The sequence below is a fragment of the Colobus angolensis genome, unplaced genomic scaffold, assembly GCF_000951035.1.
Source record: "Colobus angolensis palliatus isolate OR3802 unplaced genomic scaffold, Cang.pa_1.0 Scaffold139, whole genome shotgun sequence".
NCBI lineage: Eukaryota > Metazoa > Chordata > Mammalia > Primates > Cercopithecidae > Colobus > Colobus angolensis.
In genome coordinates this window covers 518,106-535,957 of record NW_012114477.1, presented here as the reverse complement: position 1 = coordinate 535,957, position 17,852 = coordinate 518,106, and the positions used below count along the sequence as shown (strand labels likewise).

The window sequence follows — 17,852 nt, the reverse complement described above, 5'->3', positions numbered from 1 at the left end:
CTACTCAGGATTGGATTTATCAGCCTTGCCCCTGAGCAGCTCGTGGTCCTATGGAACCTGAGCCAGGCCTCGGTCTCTCCATGATTGGCTCAGCTAACTCTCAGTTAAGAGCAGAGAGTATCAATCTTGTGTTTTTGCCTTTAGGCAGCACTACATGAAACATGGGGCCTGTGGTCCTTCCTTCTGGCGTCCCCCGTGTTAAAAGATAAAAAACACCCCAAGAGCCATCTGTGCTCTCTGCCCCTCCTGTGGGGACCATGTGGGGTTAGGAATGGCTCAGTGGGGAAGGAGAGCGCTCTTGTCCCCAGTCCCATGTCACCCTGTCCCTTAGATAGGGAGTTGGGCTGCAGAGATTGGTGCGAGGAGAGGGTGGGTTTGGGAATTGGAGCTCCTCCAAGGAGCTCCTCCTAAGATTGAGAGCCGCAGCTGTAGTGGCTGCTGGTTGGGAGGTAAGTGCCATCACTAATTTAAAAGTCCTTGCCATCTGGAAGCAGGCTTTGTCAACAGCAGCTGAGAAAAGCAGACTGTGCCTCTGCTGGCCAGGCCTAGGCCCTCGTCAGAGCATGCCTCTCCCCAAGGCATTCGGGCCTGGGTGATTGTTGCAGCTCTGGCCTTGGCGTTTCCTCTTTGCAGCACTTTGCCTACCTCCCCCAAGCCCTGAGCCACTGCCTGCTGGGGCTCCTACTGAGGTTCTGGCAACACCTCTGCACCTGCCACCCCTGGGAGGAAAGAGGGCCACACGGGAAGTGTCTGCAGGGAGAGGTGACACTCGGCAGCCTGAGTTCAGGAGAGGTGCTCAGAGCTTCAGGCAGAGGGGCCTTCAGAGGAGGGAAATGGAGCAATGTGTCACAGGCAGACAGGGTCAGGACTGCCACCCCAGGCCCCGTGGGAGGCCAGCTGAGGGCACAGAGCTGCTCGGTGCAGGCTTCATGCTTTGATCTGGAAAGAGCAGCTGTCCGCAGGCCTCTGTCTCCAAGAGGCCCGTCACACAGGAGGACCGCTGGAAACATATCGACACGTGCAGTCTCCCCTCCAAGCTATTCACACTGATTGTGGAATCTCTTTCAAACACAAGTGTCAGGTGTGTGTCATCCCAGCGGGCCCTGTGCTGTGAATAGAGCCATGTGCAGCACAAAGAGAATGTGGCATGTGGCCCCAGAAGAGTTCACCCGGCCAGGGGGCAGTTCAGTTGCCTGGGGCTGACACTGAGCACTGGCCTCTGGGGTGTCCTACAGCCCAAATGCCCACCTTGCCCTCCTCACATCTCAGTCAGGGGAGGCCATGCCCAGGCCAATGTGCTGTCGGAGCCTGCAGTGGGGGCAGCACTTCCTCGGAGGGCCTGGGAGGTGCCGGGGATGCCCCAGCGCTTCTCCTCCTGCCTGGCCCTGGCATGGCCCAGTGCCTCTAGGACCAATTTACGATCCGTGGAGCAGTCCCGGGAAACCCAAACCTGGCTCAGGACAGCGTAGGGGCAGGAGGGCTGTAAATCACCCCAGGCTAAGCCTCCATGGGTGCTGGGTCCTGTGCAGCCTGGCTATGGGCTCAGTTAGAACCACTTAGAAAGTCAGGGACACCCTCAAGCCTGTAATCCCAGCACTTTGGGAGGCCGAGACGGGCGGATCATGAGGTCAGGAGATCGAGACTATCCTGGCTAACACGGTGAAACCCCGTCTCTACTAAAAAATACAAAAAACTAGCCGGGCGTGGTGGCGGGCACCTGTAGTCCTAGCTACTCGGGAGGCTGAGGCAGGAGAATGGTGTAAACCCGGGAGGCGGAGCTTGCAGTGAGCTGAGATCCAGCCACTGCACTCCAGCCCGGGCGACAGAGCAAGACTCCGTCTCAAAAAAAAAAAAAAGTCAGCAACACCCCACAGAAGGCCACTGCAGCTAAGTAAACACCTGAGAAAGAAACTGTTCCAGAAGAGATGACGTGGGCTTCCAGGAGCACGGAGGAGGTGGCACTTGAACTTTGAGGAAACTCCTTGGATGAGATAAAGTGGGGGTTGGAGGTGGCGGGAAGAGGGTAACCCTGGGAAAGTCAACGTCGGAACGCATGGCAGAAGACTGTGGAAGAGGCAGGGGAGGGGCTTTGGGGACCACTGTGGGCGGAGCTCTGAAAGCACCCTGGCCAAAGCCTCTCCTGAGGTGACAGAGCGTGGGAGGAGGCTGCCGGGGCCCTGGGCCCGCGTGCCATCCTCACCCTGTTCCCCGCTGGCGCCAGGCCCTGCCTTCTTGGTACATGTGCCAACAGGAGAGCCCTCACCAGCTGATCTTGTCACTCTCCGTGGTGACTATGCCTTGGCCAGCTGTGGCCCCGCGGTGTTTCTCAGTGTCTTTGGCCCTTCTGAGAAGGCAGGCGGGAGGCACACGGTGCCCTGTTCTTCCCCGTTTGTCCAGTTGCTTGCAAAGCAGAGAATGAGTAGGAATGAACCCGAGTGCCTTCACCAACCCTGTCCCCCACATCAGGACAGGCTTGAGGCCTCTCTGGGCGTGAGCGAGGAAACCAGGCTGCTCTAACTTCTGAAGAGTGGGCTCCGGCTCAAGACTCCAATCGGCCAGAAGCCCACAGAGATCAAAGCACTAGCAAGTTCAGCTGTCCTGGCCCTCAGGCAGAACCCACCGGAGTGCCTGGGTGTGGCTCCACCCACATGCCCCACTGTCGGCCCAGGCAGGAGCCTTCCTGGCCAGGCTCAGGATCTGCCTGCAGCCCAGCCAGGCCATCACCCAGCCCCGATGCATCCTGGCACTGCACACTTACTCTTCACAAGCACTTACATGCGGATGGCCTCCGAGACCCTGCCTCCCTGGTCTGCTCAGGCCAGGCCAGGTCTCCCACGGAGCCGGGCAGCTCCCCACCCCACCGCCTGGCACAGTTAGGGCTCAGATCTCCCATGTGGTGTTTGATGTCGGCTTTTGTTCCTACCTTGGGAGTTTGGATTGTTTCCTCTGGTGTCTTTGTTTACCTTCCTCACTGTTCTACCTCCTGGCCAGGTCTCAGCTTAGCTTCCCTGGTGTGGGGTGTTTTTCAAGCCTTCCAGCCACAGCTGTCTCCCCTCAGGCTGGATGGCTCAGGGGTGACAGGGCTTCACCCTCTGACTGCAGACCCCTGGTGGGCACATCTCACAGGCTTCCGTCTTGCTGAGTTGGGTACAGAGGCAGAAGTGAGGTGTGGAGGAAAGTCAGAGGGAAATCTGCTTCAGAAAGGAAGGGTCTTTAGACACAAAGACTGGAGGGCCCTTTCCCGCCTGCACGGGAGCTGCCATCGTGGGGCTCATGCACGCCAAGACCTTCCCACATCCAAACTCACCTCCCAGCAGGGATTTTGACTTTGGATGACAAGGCTTTATTTGTAAATATGCTCTTAATATGCAACTTTGAGAATAAAATAGAAACATCATGTATTTTAAAATATAAGATGAAGTGTGATGCACTGTATACAATTTAATATATATTTTTAGGATTTTGTTATTTAAGAAAATGGAATGTAATGGTACTTTTACAAAAGAGAAAAAAATGTTATTTTTACTTTCTGGAAAAAATAAATATTCTCATTGTTGTAGAAATAGTGATGGGCCCTACGCTGTCATTTCTACGGGAGTTCCCCAGAGACCGTGGGACAAGCGGAGGGTGTCTGTGGTGGGATTCTTACCTTCCCTTGGGTGCCAGTCCTCACCTTTTGGTTGCTTTTTCCTAGCAGTGCCTCCAAATTTCTTCCAGTCTTGTCACAGCTTTGACCCACAGCTGACCTTCAGCTGGTAAGATCGGAAAGATTAGGTACTCCAAAACCACTGCACTGCAGCGCACGTCCAAGGAGGGTCAGGGCAGAGCACAGGGCTCTGCATCAGAGAAATCTGGGCTCAAGCCGGCCTGGAGTTGGTCCCTTGACTCCTCAGCCTCAGCTTCCCCATCTGAAAAGGGTAATGGAATCTCTTCCTCAGGAGGCTATGGAGGTTATGTTTTGACAAAATGCATCTAAAGTGCTTATGTAATTATTATCCCAGGTGGAACTGACTTTGCCTCTCAGAGCAACCAGTTCCTCCTCTCCACCCACTTCTTGCCCCACCCTTTCCTTCTTAGGAAGGAAAGAAGCTAATAGAAGCTCCATGTATGAGCTGCCCACTCTGTGCCAGGCACTCCGCTGGCAGACACTGTGCACATCCTACAACTCTTCGCCGTGGGTACCACTTTCCCTCTTTGGCAGATGAGACAGCTGAGCCATGGGGAGGCCGTGGGGGACAGTAGCTGGGAGCACAGCCCTGGAGTCAGCCCTCCAGGATTCAGTTTCCTCCATTCATTCTCTGTGAGGCCAGTGAGAGTAAAACAGGGAGCCTTTGAAGGGTTTCAGCGGAGGAGTGACATCAGATTCCCAGTTTAGAAAGCGTTTCTCCTTGCATCTGGGAAAACAGATCTGAGCAGGGTAAGACCGAGGGCAAGGAAACCAGTCAGGAGACTCTACAGGCCCAACCAGGAGATGCTGAGGGCATGCCTGGGCCCCCACGCCAGTGCTGTGGAGAGAGACGCTGACCACATCTCCAGAGCAGGGGCACATGCATGGGGTGGGTAGCTCAGGCTCACATCCCAGTTCCACTATTCACTATGTGACTTGCGGCAAGTAACACGGCCCTGTGTACCTGTTTTCTCACCTGTCAAATGGAGACAGTTACAGTACCTGCCTTTGTGAGGCACTGGGCTCTATGAATTATTATTACCTGCAGTATGCTTTCCATCAAAGGTAGATGTTCCTTTCATTCTAGAGTAGAGGTGGGGGTTAAGAATGAGGAGGTGTCTGGGATGGTGCGCGGGTACCTGACATGGGTGCCTGAGCAGAGAGAGGGGCCATTCTTTGACATAAGGAATGGAAAAGGTGCCAGGTGTGAGAGGAAACCTGATGAATTCCTTTTGGGCTAAATTCACTGTGGTCCCTGTGGGACACTGAGGCAGAGCTGTCCAGCAGGCATTGGACAGACAGCCTGAGCCCCCCCAAGGAGCACAGGGCTCTGCACAACCCAAGGGAACATGGACACAGGCAGCATCCTCAGGGTGAGTGTTGGGGCCACCCCTCAGAGTGTCCTGGGATGCACTGAGGCAGTGAGTGAGTGCCTGGCAGGACCAGGTTGGGCAGGGGTAGGACAGGAAACAAGGACTCCCCTGGAAGCCAAATAACCTATGGGCAAAGCTTTTTTTTTTTTTTTTTGAGACGGAGCTTTGCTCGTCGCCCAGGCTGGAGTACGGTGGTGCAATCTCTGCTCACTGCAACCTCCGCCTCCCAGGTTCAAGCGGTTCTCCTGCCTCAGCCTCCCGGAGTAGCTGGAATTACAGGCGCCCGCCACCACGCCCAGCTAATTTTCGTATTTTCAGTAGAGATGGGGTTTCACCATGTTGGCCAGGATGGTCTGAAACTCTTGACCTCAGGTGATCTGCCCGCCTCGGCCTCCCAAAGTGCTGGGATTACAGGCATGAGTCCCTGAGCCTGGCGAGTAAAGATTCTAACCTGACCAGCACACATAGACTGCTGGGGCTTTGAGTCCCAGTTCCAGATTCTCAGGAGACAGCTGGGCCAGGTGAAGTCTCCCTCATCCAGCCAGTTTTTGCTAGGATAGGGTTCTCTGAGGAAAGAGGGCACAGGCCAGTCCAGCTAAAGAATATTACCACCGCAGACATGGCTCTCGGTGGGATGCATTTGACCACTTGCCTGGGAATCCCTACGTGCTCTGTTAAACTGCAGGTTTCTGGGCCCCACCCCAGACCTACCACATCAGAATCCCTGGAAGCATTGCCTGGACACAGAGTCCACACCCTTCACTTCACCACTGTCCCCTCCCTGGCTAACTTCTGCCTCCACCCGGCAGCCAGCCCCAACACTGTTGCGGCTGTTGCAACATAATGGCACCTTTTTTTTTTTTTTTTTTTTTGAGACAGAGTCTCGCTCTGTCACCAGGCTGTAGTACAGTGGTACGATCTCAACTCACTGCAACCTCTGCCTCCTGGGTTCAAGCGATTCTCCTGCCTCAGCCTCCCGACTAGCTGGGATTACAGGTGCCCGCCACCACACCTGGCTAATTTTTGTATTTTTAGTAGAGACAGGGTTTCACCGTGTTGACAGGATGGTCTCGATCTCTTGACCTGGTGATCCGCCCGCCACGCGCTCCCAAAGTGCTGGGATTACAGGTGCGAGCCACCGCGCCCGGCCCAGGATGGCTCCTTTAAAGGTGAGCTTCGCTTGACTGTTTCTCTTCACTGGGCTTTCCTTCTCTCTCCCAGAAGCTCTTTCCTTCCATGAAGGAAAATATTTTTAATGGCAGGAAATGGCTGGTAGAAAACAAACGGGGTGGCCTTGCTGGTGAATTTCTTAGGGCCAAATTATGCTGCAACAGAAAAATAAATAAATGCAGCCAGAATGTGCAACTGTCCTACCTAAAAAACCACTTTGGGATTATGGGACAATGAGGCCAGGATGAGACCCTCACACCCATTTGAGTGGACTCTGGGGACCACTGACCTTGCCCTGTGTTCTCCTGAACCCGAGAAACGCAGACATTGGAGAATCCACCCAGGAGCCAGCACCACGGCAGCACCAGCCCCATCCTTTGTCAGGCAGTCAAAGGCTCTTCTTCCCATGAAGGGGAATAGGGCTGGACAAGGGTGACCTTGTCTCCAGGCTTGGAAGTCACATGACCATCTTCTTTCCCCTCTGGGCCATGCGTGCTTGAAACTGCAGACAGTCTCTGGCACTCAGAGAACTGGGAAGCTTTTGTTCCTCTGTGGCGAGGTCGGGTCCCGATGGGGGATTGTTTTTGCTCAGCTGAAAGGGACACTTTAGGGATAGAATATTTCAACCTCAAGAAGCAGCAACATTTGCTTGTAGCTGGAAGTCTTCACTTCTGGTCTCTAGCTGTTGTCTGGAGCCACCAGGCCTCCGCTGAATGGGCCTAAGCCCAGCAACTGGGGGTGGGCAGTGCCTGCTGGGCTGAACATGAACCAGTCTGTGCAGGACGCCCATCTCCAGGACAGCCCGGCTGCAAAGACACCCTGTCCCCTCCCGGTGGTGGCTGCTGGGCTTTGGAATAAACCTGTTAGCTCTGAGTGACTGAACTGGGAAAAGGGGCTCCACAAGAAGCGTTTTAGGGGGAAAGTAGACCCAAGCTTGAGCTTCAGAGTAACCCCTCTGGGAGAAACACCAACCACTCAGAAACAGCCAGGGCTTTTGCAATAGCGAGGCTGCAGATCCCGTTTATTTCACTCTTAAAAGCATTGTCTCTGTTCAAATGAGGTCACTGAACTCTTAAAAACTTCACTGAGGGTCATGCTTCTTTGCATATTGATCACGTGAATGTTCAGTGGACTTGCCTCATTTGCTGGTACCAAAGATAAAGATTAAGGGCCCTCAACGGGTATTTAGACCTCAAATTCAGCCAAATACAGGGGCAGCTTTTCCTGGGTCTGAGTGAGCTGAGGAAAGCACTTTGGAATGTGCAGGGACAATAAGATTAGTAATCACTACCATCTCTGCAGTACCTATTGTGTACCAGACGCTGTGCCAAGTGACCAACAGACATTACCAGATTAATCTTTGCAGCAACCCAACAAGGAAACCGAGGGTCAGAGAAGGGGTTCAGCTAGGGGCCGCCAAGGTTTGGACTCAGCCTGGGACCACTAGCTTCAAAGCTGTGGGTCCTCATTCCTGTTGAGCTGCAGGCCCCTCCAACACAGGCAGTGGGTGGGCCCCCAAATAGCTCATCTTCAAGGATGTGGCTTTCAGACAGCCCAGGGCAAGTGTGGATCGATTTGCCTGGGTCAAGGAAGGATCAAACCTACACTTTTTTTTTTTTTTTTTACCTATTTGATGACACAAACCCCTTTGAGAACCAGGGGTTGGATGGAGCCTCTCCCCCCAAAAAAGACCCCATCTGCCAGGCTGCAGAGGTCCAGAGACCCCCTGTCCCCTGAAACCCTTCCATGGACCTCAGGTTTAGAATCTCTCCATTAAGCCATGAGTATGATTATTTGAAAGTTAAAATGAGGCCAAAAGGGGTAACAGTAACAGTAATAATAATACGAATAACAGGATACATTTTACTGACCACCTATTGTCAGGCACTTATGCCAGGGGTTGACAAACATTTTCTGTAAAGGCTAAATACTAAATGTTTTAGACTTTGCAGGCCATACAGTCTCAGATCCTTTGACCAGAACCACAGGCCAGTCACTGGGACCCTCAGTGACTCCAGCAAGCTCTGGAGCCATCTGGGCAGCTCCACGCGGAGCAGAGGATGAGGGGCCACCAAGCCCCCCTTGTTATTAGCCACAGACAATATGTAAACAAATGGGCACGGTTGTGTTCCCATAAAACTTCACGGATACCAAAACCTGAAGTTTATATAACATTCACATGTCACGAAATGCTACAAAATGCTATTCTTTTGATTTTTTTCCCCCCAAATTAAAAAGTGTAAAAACCGGCCAGGCATGATGTCTCACCCCTGTAATTTCAGCACTTTGGGAGGCTGAGGCGGGTGGATGACTTGAGGTCAGGAGTTTGAGACTAGTCTGGCCAACATGGTGAAACCCTGTCTCTACTAAAAATGCAAAAATTAGCCAGGTGTGGTAGCACGTGCCTGTAATCCCAGCTACTCGGGTGTCTGAGGCAGGAGAATCGCTTGAACCGGGGAGGTGGAGGTTGCCATGAGCCGAGATTGTGCCGTTGCACTCCAGCCTGGGAGACAGAACAAGACTCTATCTAAAAACAAAACAAAACAAAACAACAAAACAAAAAGCACAGGAGTCAGGATTTGAGTCCACTCCCAAGCCTGTTTGTTTTCCTAAGAGACAAGGCATTTAAATTGTGGAGGAAGAAAAGGTGACAGTGAAGCAGGAAGGCAGGCCCAGGAGCAAGGGCAGTCCCCTGGGCCCTGGGAATATCGGGCAGAGCGGCTCCATCCTCCCGCAGTCTTTGCTGAATGGTCTGCACTGTAGGGGAGGGCGGCTGGTTTCCTGAGCCATCCCTCCAACCCCCTGCAAGCGGCTCCAAGGACAGAGGCTCCAGATCCAGGACAGCTGGTGGCCTTCACATTGTTTTGCGTCTCCCAGGTTCTCTTAATTATAACCAATTTGCCACCCTCAGCAATTCCTTGTTCCCCTTCGCTAATACCCATGAGTTGGAACCATCAGCCGAACTCCCAGCCAAATGCGGCTAAAATCACTTCCCTTTCCCATGTAGGGAGCCCTCCAGTCTCTTAGAAACTCGCCTCTCTTCTCAGTCCTGTGAGGCGGGCGAGGCCTGCCCTTCTGTGCACTGACTTACTGGGCTGGGATCTGCCCCCAAAAATCTCTTACGAAAGCGGGAGACAGAATCTGCTCAACTTTCTCTAGCTCCTCCCCGCCCCCCGTGTCCCCCCACCTCTCCTGCTGACTCTTGGGGCTCTGGCACACTGCCTGCCAAGGACAACCTTTCCTTTTTTTCTCTCTCTAAAGACAGGGTCTCACTCTGTCGCCCAGGCTGGAGAGCAGTGACACCGTCACAGGGTAAACTCCGAAACTGGGATTCAGCCTGGGAGGCCACATGGGTTCCTGGCTTTAAGCAGGAAGGAACTCAAGAGTGAGCTGACAGTAAAGTGAAAGCAAGTCTATTAAGAAAGTAAAGGAATAAAGGAAGGATACTCCGTAGGCAGAGCAGCGGCATGACTGCTTGACTGAGTAGACTTACAGTTATTTCTTGATTATATACTAAACAAGGGATGGATTATTCATGAGTTTTCCGGGAAAGGGGTGGGGAGTTCCCGGAACTGAAGGTTCCTTCCCTTTTTAGATCATATAGGGTAACTTCCAGATATTGCCGTGGCATTCATAAACTGTCATGGCCCTGGTGGGAGTGTCTTTCCGCATGCTAAAGGATTATAATTAGCATACAATGACCAGTGAGGACAACCAGAGGTCACTTTCATTGCCATGTTGGTTTTGGTGGGTTTTGTCCAGCTTCTTTACTGCATCTCATTTTATCAGCGGGGTCTTTGTGACCTGTATCTTGTGAAACCAGTCCTGCTGACCTCCTATCTCATCCTGTGACTAAGAATGTCTGACTTCCTTAGAATGCAGCCCAGCTGGTCTCAGCCTCATTTTACTCAGTAGCCCCTGTTCAAGATGGAGTCGCTCTGGTTCCATTGCCTCTGACAGCACAATCATAGCTCACTGCAGCCTCGCTCTCCTGGGTTTGAACAATCCTTCCATCTCAGCTTCCTGAGTAGCTGGGACCACAGGCGTGAGCTGCCATGTCCAGCTGATTAAAAAAAAAAAAAATTCTTGTAGAGACAGGGTCTCACTACATTGCTCAGGCTGGTCTTGAACACCTGGGCTCAAGTGATCCTCTCGTCTGTGGCCTCCCAGAGTGCTGAGATTACAGGCATGAGCCACCATGCCTGGCTCCTTTATAACCTCCATTTATTCATCTAGAAAACAGATAAAGGCTGGGCGCAGTGGCTCACACCTGTAATCGTAGCACTTTGGGAGGCTGAGGTGGGCCACCCGAGGTCAGGAATCCGGGGATCACCCGAGGTCAGGAATCAGGATCACCCGAGGTCAGGAATTTGAGACCAGCCTGGCCAACATGTTGAAACCCCGTCTCTACTAAAGATACAAAAAAATTAGCCTGGCCTGGTGGCGGGCACCTGTAAACCCAGCTACTCCAGAGGCTGAGGCAGGAGAATCGCTTGAACCTGGGAGGCGGAGATTGCAGTGAGCTGAGATCGCACCATTGCACTCCAGCCTGGCTAACAGGGTGAGACTTCATCTCAAATAAAATAAAATAAAATAAGGCCAGGCGCGGTGGCTCACGCCTGTAATCCCAGCACTTTGGGAGGCCGAGGCGGGCGGATCACGAGGTCAGGAGATCGAGACCCTCCTGGCGAACACGGTGAAACCCCGTCCCTACTAAAAATACAAAAAAATTAGCCAGGCGAGGTGGCGGGCGCCCGTAGTCCCAGCTACTCGGGAGGCTGAGGCAGGAGAATGGCGTGAACCCAGGAGGCGGCGGAGCTTGCAGTGAGCAGAGATTGCACCACTGCACTCCAGCCTGGGCCACAGAGCGAGACTCCGTCTCAAAAAAAAAAAGAAAGAAAGAAAAGAAAAGAAAATAGATACAGCAGTAGTTTCTCATAGGGTTGTCGTGAAGATTAAATGAAATAAGAAAGGTACAATATTTAACTCAGTGACTGGCCTGTGAGTCCTCAAGAAATTTTAACGATTTTTTATCAGTAAACTAGGGGGACCACCAGGAGCAGGGGGGACCTCAGATGTGCCTGCCTTTCAGATTGAGAACCCAGTTTATCAAACTCCAAGTTTACAATGCACAAAGTAGGGCCAGTTCCCTCCTTAGAGAATAATTCCTGATTTGGTTCCTTCAAGTAGCTGGTTTTCCCCAAGACCTTCAATATGTGACCCCATTTAATAAAAGTATCTACTGACCTTCACTTTCTTAGGGACCTAGCTGTTAGGTGAAAATACTTTTTTGCCGACTCTCTGCCTGCAGTGGATTTCCTTATCTGTTGGTTCAGGTAAGGGAACGAATGCAGAATTTGAATGTCCTCATAGTTCCCCCAGTGCTGCAGGTGGACAAATAGGCTAAGGCCCCTGGCCCAGCCGGCAGAGGTAAGGAGCTGCCAGCCCCCTCCCCGGCTCCCGCTGCGGCAAAGCCCCCCAGCCGCCGCCTCCTGCCGCCCTCGCCTTTCCTGCAGGAGCCATCCCGGCGCAGACTTGCTCACCAGCTCCGCCCCGTGGTAAGACCGGAGATCTGCGGAAGAAGGCCAGCCCTGAACCGCGACTGCATTTAAGCCCTTCCATTACAGTTACACGGATTGTTTTGCCCAGCGCGGTGATGCGTGCCTGTAATCCCAGCAACTCTGGAGGCTGAGGGAATGGATGCCTTGAGTCCAGGAGTTCACAATCAGCCTGGGCAAAATAGCGAGAGCCCTATCTCAAAACAAAAAAAGAAAAAAGAAAAAAATAATGTCACAGGTTTCCTGACCCTAAACCTGGACATTAGCCCAGGTCTCACTCTCACCAAGCCCTCTAAAGAACTCATTCCGGCCGGGCGTAGTGGCTCACGCCTGTAATCCCAACACTTTGGGAGGCCAAGGCGGGCGGATCACGAGGTCAGAAGATTGAGACCATCCTGGCTAACACGGTGAAACCCCGTCTCTACTAAAACTACAAAAAACTAGCCGGGCAAGGTGGTGGGCGCCTGTAGTCCCAGCTATCTGGGAGGCTGAGGCAGGAAAATGGCATGAACCTGGGAGGCAGAGCTTGCAGTGAGCCGAGATTGCACCATTGAACTCCAGCCTGGGCGAGGAGGAAGACTCCGTCTCAAAAAAAAAAAAGACTCATTCCATCAGATAAGTGATCAGATGAATTATTCTACCTCCATACTATGAAATCCTATTCACCATTGAAATTAATGTGGTGTATAATCTCCAAAGGCAATGAAAAAAAGGAACAAATTAATGTAGTGCCTCTACATATACTGTATCAGAATACCTTACGTGAAAAAATCAAGTCAAAGAACAAAGCATAAGTGTAATTTCTTTTTGCCAAATTTTAAAAAGACAGAGGGAAATATATGTATGTGTATACAAAGGCACCAACAAAGTCCTGCAAGGTCTGTGCCTAACTCTTATCGTGGTCACCTTTGGAAAAGAAAGGAAGGAAAAGAGGAGGAAGCCAGGGGCAGTTGCTTATGCCTGTAATCCCAGCACTTTGGGAGGCCAAGGTAAGTAGCCTCTTGAGCCCAAGAGTTTGAGACCAGCCTGGGCAACATGGCAAAACCCAGGGTCTACAAAAAATATGAAAATTAGCCAAGCATGGTGGTGCGTGCCTGTAGTCCTAGCTACTCAGGAGGCTAAGGTGGGAGGATCACTTCAGCCTGGGAGGTGTAGGCTGCAGTGAGTCATGATCACACCACTGCAACAGAGTGAAACCTTGTCTCCAAAAAAAACGAAAAGAGGAGGTAAGGACACTTATATTTTCACATTTTATTTGATATATTTATATGTGGTTTGAATCTCTTACATTCATGAATTACACGTGCAAGTTTGAAAATAAAGTGTTGGTGGATTACTTAGAAATTTGGAGGCTGGGTGAGGTGGCTCACACCTGTAATCCCAGCACTTTGAGAGACCAAGGCAAGTAGATCGCTTGAGGTCAGGGGTTTGAGATCAGCCTGGCCAACATGGCAAAACCCTGTCTCTACTAAAAATACAAAAATTAGCTGGGCGTGGTGGCACATGCTTGTAATCCCAGCTACTCGGGAGGCTGAGGCAGGAGAATCACTTGAACCCAGGAAGCAGAGGTTGCAGTGAGCTGAGACAGTGCCACTGCACTCCAGCCTGGGCAACAAGAGCGAAACTCCGTCTCAAAAATAAAAAAAAATTTGGAAAGCACGCAAAGCAAAAAGAACAACATAAGTCTCTTTCACTGTCACACTGCTCAGTAGAAGCACTGTCAAAACGCTGGTGCATGTGTTTCCAACACACATTAGGAACACTGAGGAACACTGCTTCCCCTGCTTGCCCCCAGGAAGGGGCCTGGCCAATGCCCTGGACTAGACATCTATTCTACTGCCCAGCATCACCCACGCCACTGCCCTGCCCCACACTGAGCCACTCCTGGAGACACCTCCCAGTGCGGGGAGTCTCCCAGAAGCTTCTCCTTCGGGCCAGCAGAATACTCAGCTCCCAAGTCAAAATGTCTTTCTCTTTGTTAACTACAAAATAAACATCTCCAGGTCCCCTGGGCCACTTGCAGTACAAATGTTTATGTCTTTGGAAACAGACAAAAAGAGACAGAAAGACTCTTGCAAGTTCTCCCTGAGCCGATGGTGCCAAGTTGGTAATTAACCCTCAGCAACCAGGGCGTCTGATCTTCTGCTAGCCCGTCTGCAGCAGGTTGCGGGAGTGATTGACTGGGCCTGTGCTAGAACTTGGTGATTGGTGGGCCTTCCAGGCCTTGGAATGCTGTCTGCACAGGACACTGGCTGCCTCTTCAAAACTCTAAATGAGGCACTAGGGACCTACCCCTAAGAAGGCCCCCACACTGCTGCACCCCATTCCAGATGAAGGGCTGTGAGCAGCCCTGGAAATCATCAAACCACTCAGGGGAGTCCCCAGGGCCTGCATGTAGAGCTGGGAGGAGCAAGGCTGCTGAGGGGCAGGCACTCAGTCATTTTGACATTGACATTCACTAAACACCTAGGACCAGGCTCCCTGCTCAACTCTACATACGGTGCCTTATTTCCTTTGACTCTCCCAGCAACCCCATGAGGTAGATATAGTTCTATTTCTATTTCATAGATGAGGAAATTGAGTCTCGGAGAAATAAAGTCTGTGCTGTCCTCACTTAATCCTGGGTGGATAAAATATCTTCTTCAGACAGAAGGTGTTCCTTGCCCAAGGTCATCCTGCTGGTAAGTGGGGGCAAGGCTGGACTGAACCTTTTTGCAACTTTGAAGCCACACCTGCCCATCCCCACATATTCATATTGGAAAAGTCTTTCCAGAGGGTTATCATCTTCAGGCTTCTACAAACGATGCCAAGCTCAGAGGAGCCGACCTGTGGGGGCTCCATGCAAAGATCACAGTCAGGTCTTCCCTTGGATGTAGCCAGAGAGAGTGAGGGGACAGCTCTCAGCTGCCCTCGGGACCAGATTCCATCATGAGAGGCTGGGGGATTGCCTTCTTTCCAGTGGGGGAGCTGAGACCCAGAGAGCAGAATTCGTGTTCAAGTCCCCACCGTGACTTTGTTTGTTTGTTGTTGTTGTTGTTGTTATTGTTGTTTGAGACAGAGTCTTGCTCTGTCACCCAGGCTGGGGTGCAGTAGTAGTGGAACCTCAGCAAACTGCAACCTCCACTTCCTGGGTTCAAGTGATTCTCCTGCCTCAGCCTCCCGAGTAGCTGGGATTACAGGCACACACCACCATGCCCAGCTAATTTTTGTATTTTTAGTAGAGACAGGGTTTCACTATGCTGGCCAGGCTGGTCTCAAACTCCTAGCCTCAAGTGATCCACCTGCCTTGGCCTCTCAAAGTGCTGGGATTACAGGTGTGAGCCACTGCATCCAGCCCCCACCATGACTTTGCCTCTGTGGCCAATGTCATGTCCCTGGCTGCATGGAGCTTCCTGAAAACAAGGAGGCTGGTGGCAAGGACCCACCTTGAAAAATGGGGAGAAAGCCAATCCCCTAGATATGTTCCCTGAGCCCCTGGGCTGGGAGAAGGGCATCGTGTAGCCTCTAAGGGAGACTGCAAAGTCAGAAGGGATTGCTTCCATCTTGTAGCTCCACCATCTGTGTCACAAACAGGCAGGTCGGGGGAGCAAACATGGCAGAGGGACATGGCCTAGGAGTCCTGTACTTCATTTCCCCTCACATTTCATTGGCCGTCACAGGTCACGTGGTCTCACCTAGCTGCACAGGCCACTGGGAAATGTAGTCTTCCAGTGGGCCAGGAGGCGTGTACAATGAAATTAGCAAATATACAGCTCGTCTCTGCCACACTATTCAAAAGCTTGAAGTCATGTCAGGGCCCAGAATGCCTTGAGATTGTTGCTCAGCACATGAGAGCATGAGGCTGGAGAAGTGGGCTGGCCCAGTGTGAGAAACACAGGTAAAACACGGGGTACCAATTTGCAATCTAGCCCCATGTGGTCCAGGTTCCTCACATGTAGCCAGCCATGGCAATAGAGGGACAAAATGATGCCAGAGCAAGAGGCAGAGTCCCCCAGATGAATGTCAAGGGAAACCCAACAGCCCTGAAGACATCAAGGGGAGGCCATACCAGCCAAGATTCCTGGCTCATTTTGCAGAAAAGAGGATGTGAGAGGGCACTGGAGAAGGAAAAGGGAGAACAAAGGAGAGGCGTCGACATGGGGCACAGGGAATTCTAGGGAAACTGGCCCTGGAGGGTTGGAAAGGTCTCTGCCACCAGCAGGACGGCTTCATGGAAGTGCAGCCTCCACAGTCACGCAGGGCCCATCCTCATAAAGGCCCCACATTTGGCCCTAGCTGTCACCATCTTGAAATTCTTAATCATTTTCCAAGAAGGGGCCCCATATTTTTATTTTGCACTGGGCCTCAAAAATGACAAAGTCAGTCCTGAGTCCAGAAGGGATCAGTCTTGGTTCCAGATGGCCCCACCTCCAGGGCATGGCTGTGGCTGATGGTTATCTGCCAGCCTGGTGGGAGCCCAAGACCACGGGAAATGGGTCTGGAGGATGATGGGCAGTAGTGGTCAGCTCAGGAGTGTTGATTGTTTTGTTTTCTTTTGTTTTTGTTTTTTGAGACGGAGTCTCACGCTGTTGCCCAGGTTGGCTCACTGCTCAGCTCACTGCAACCTTTGCCTCCTGGGTTCAAGCGATTCTCCTGCCTCAGTCTCCCAAGTAGCTGGGATTACATGCAGCTGCCACCAAGCTGGGCTAATTTTTGTATTTTTAGTAGAGACAGGGTTTCTCCATGTTGGCCAAAGCTGGTCTCGAACTCCTGACCTCAAGTGATCCACCTGCCTTGGCCTCCTAAAGTGCTGGGATTACAGGCATGAACCATGGTGCCCAGCCAGGTGTTTTGTGTTTTTTTTAGAGACAGGATCTCACTTCATTACCCAGGCTGGTCTCGAACTCCTGGGCTCAAGTGATTCTTCCTCCTTGGCCTCCCAAAGTGCTGGGATTTTAGGTATGAGCCACTGTGCCCGGCCAGCCCAGGAGTGTTTTGCTCCTTAATGTTCTCAGGTGTAAACATTCAGGAAGCAAACACAAAACAAAACCAAAGGCCGGGCAGAAATCAAGGCAGAAAACTACCACAGAAATTCTGGACTTAAACTCAGTACTTGACCACTGGACCTATTAGACATCTATGCAAAACTCCACCCATCAGCCACAGAATATACATTCTTCTCATCTGCACATGGAACATATTCCAAGATCAACCACATGCTCGGCCACAGAGCAAGTCTCAATACATTCAAAAAACTAAAAATTATACCAGCCATATTCTTGGACCACAGTAGAAAAAAGACAGAAAATACTAAGAAGATTTTGGCCGGATGCAGTGGCTCACGCCTGTAATCCTAGCACTTTGGGAGGCCAAGGTGGACAGATCACTTGAGGTCAGGAGTTTGAGACCAGCCTGGCCAACATGGTGAAACCCCATCTCTACTAAAAATACAAAAAATTAGCTGGGCGTGGTGGCGGGCGCCTGTAGTCCCAGCTACTCGGGAGGCTGAGGCAGGAGAATCACTTGAACCCAGGAGGCAGAGGTTGCAGTGAGCTGAGATCATGCCACTGCACTCCAGCCTGGGCAACAGAGTGAGACTCTGTCTCGAAAAAAAAAAAAAAAAAATTAATTAAATTAAGAAGATCTCTCAAAACCACAAAATTACATGAAAATTAAATGACTTGCTCCTGAATGATTTTGGGGGTAAACAACAAAATAAAGGCACAGAATCAAAAAAATTCTTTGAAAGAAATGAAAACAGAGATACAAAGTACCAAAATCTCTGGGATGCAGCAAAAGCAGTATTAAGAGGAAAGTTGATAGTGCTAAAACGCTTACCTCAAAAAGTTAGACCTCAAATTAACCATCTAATATCGCACGTAGAGGAACTAGAAAAACAAGAACAAACTAACCCAGAAGACAGCTGAAGAAAAGAAATAACTAAAATCAGAGTTAATAACTTAATGAAATTGAGACACAAAAATTCATACGAAGAATCAGCAAAACCAAAAGTTGATTATTTGAAACGATAAACAGGTCCAGTAAACCGCTAGCTAGATTAACAAAGAAAAAAAAGAGAGATCTAAATAAGCAAAATCAGAAATA

General features: G+C 51.2%; 1 pseudogene across 1 annotated transcript; it reads left to right on the top strand.

Annotated features, from left to right (window-relative positions):
• The first annotated feature begins 202 nt into the window (after positions 1–202).
• Positions 203–3,563, top strand: LOC105506611 (annotated as a pseudogene). The gene is made up of 2 exons (XR_001000951.1): positions 203–1,563; positions 1,833–3,563. The product of XR_001000951.1 is annotated as an uncharacterized LOC105506611 (transcript).
• Positions 3,564–17,852: the final 14,289 nt, after the last annotated feature.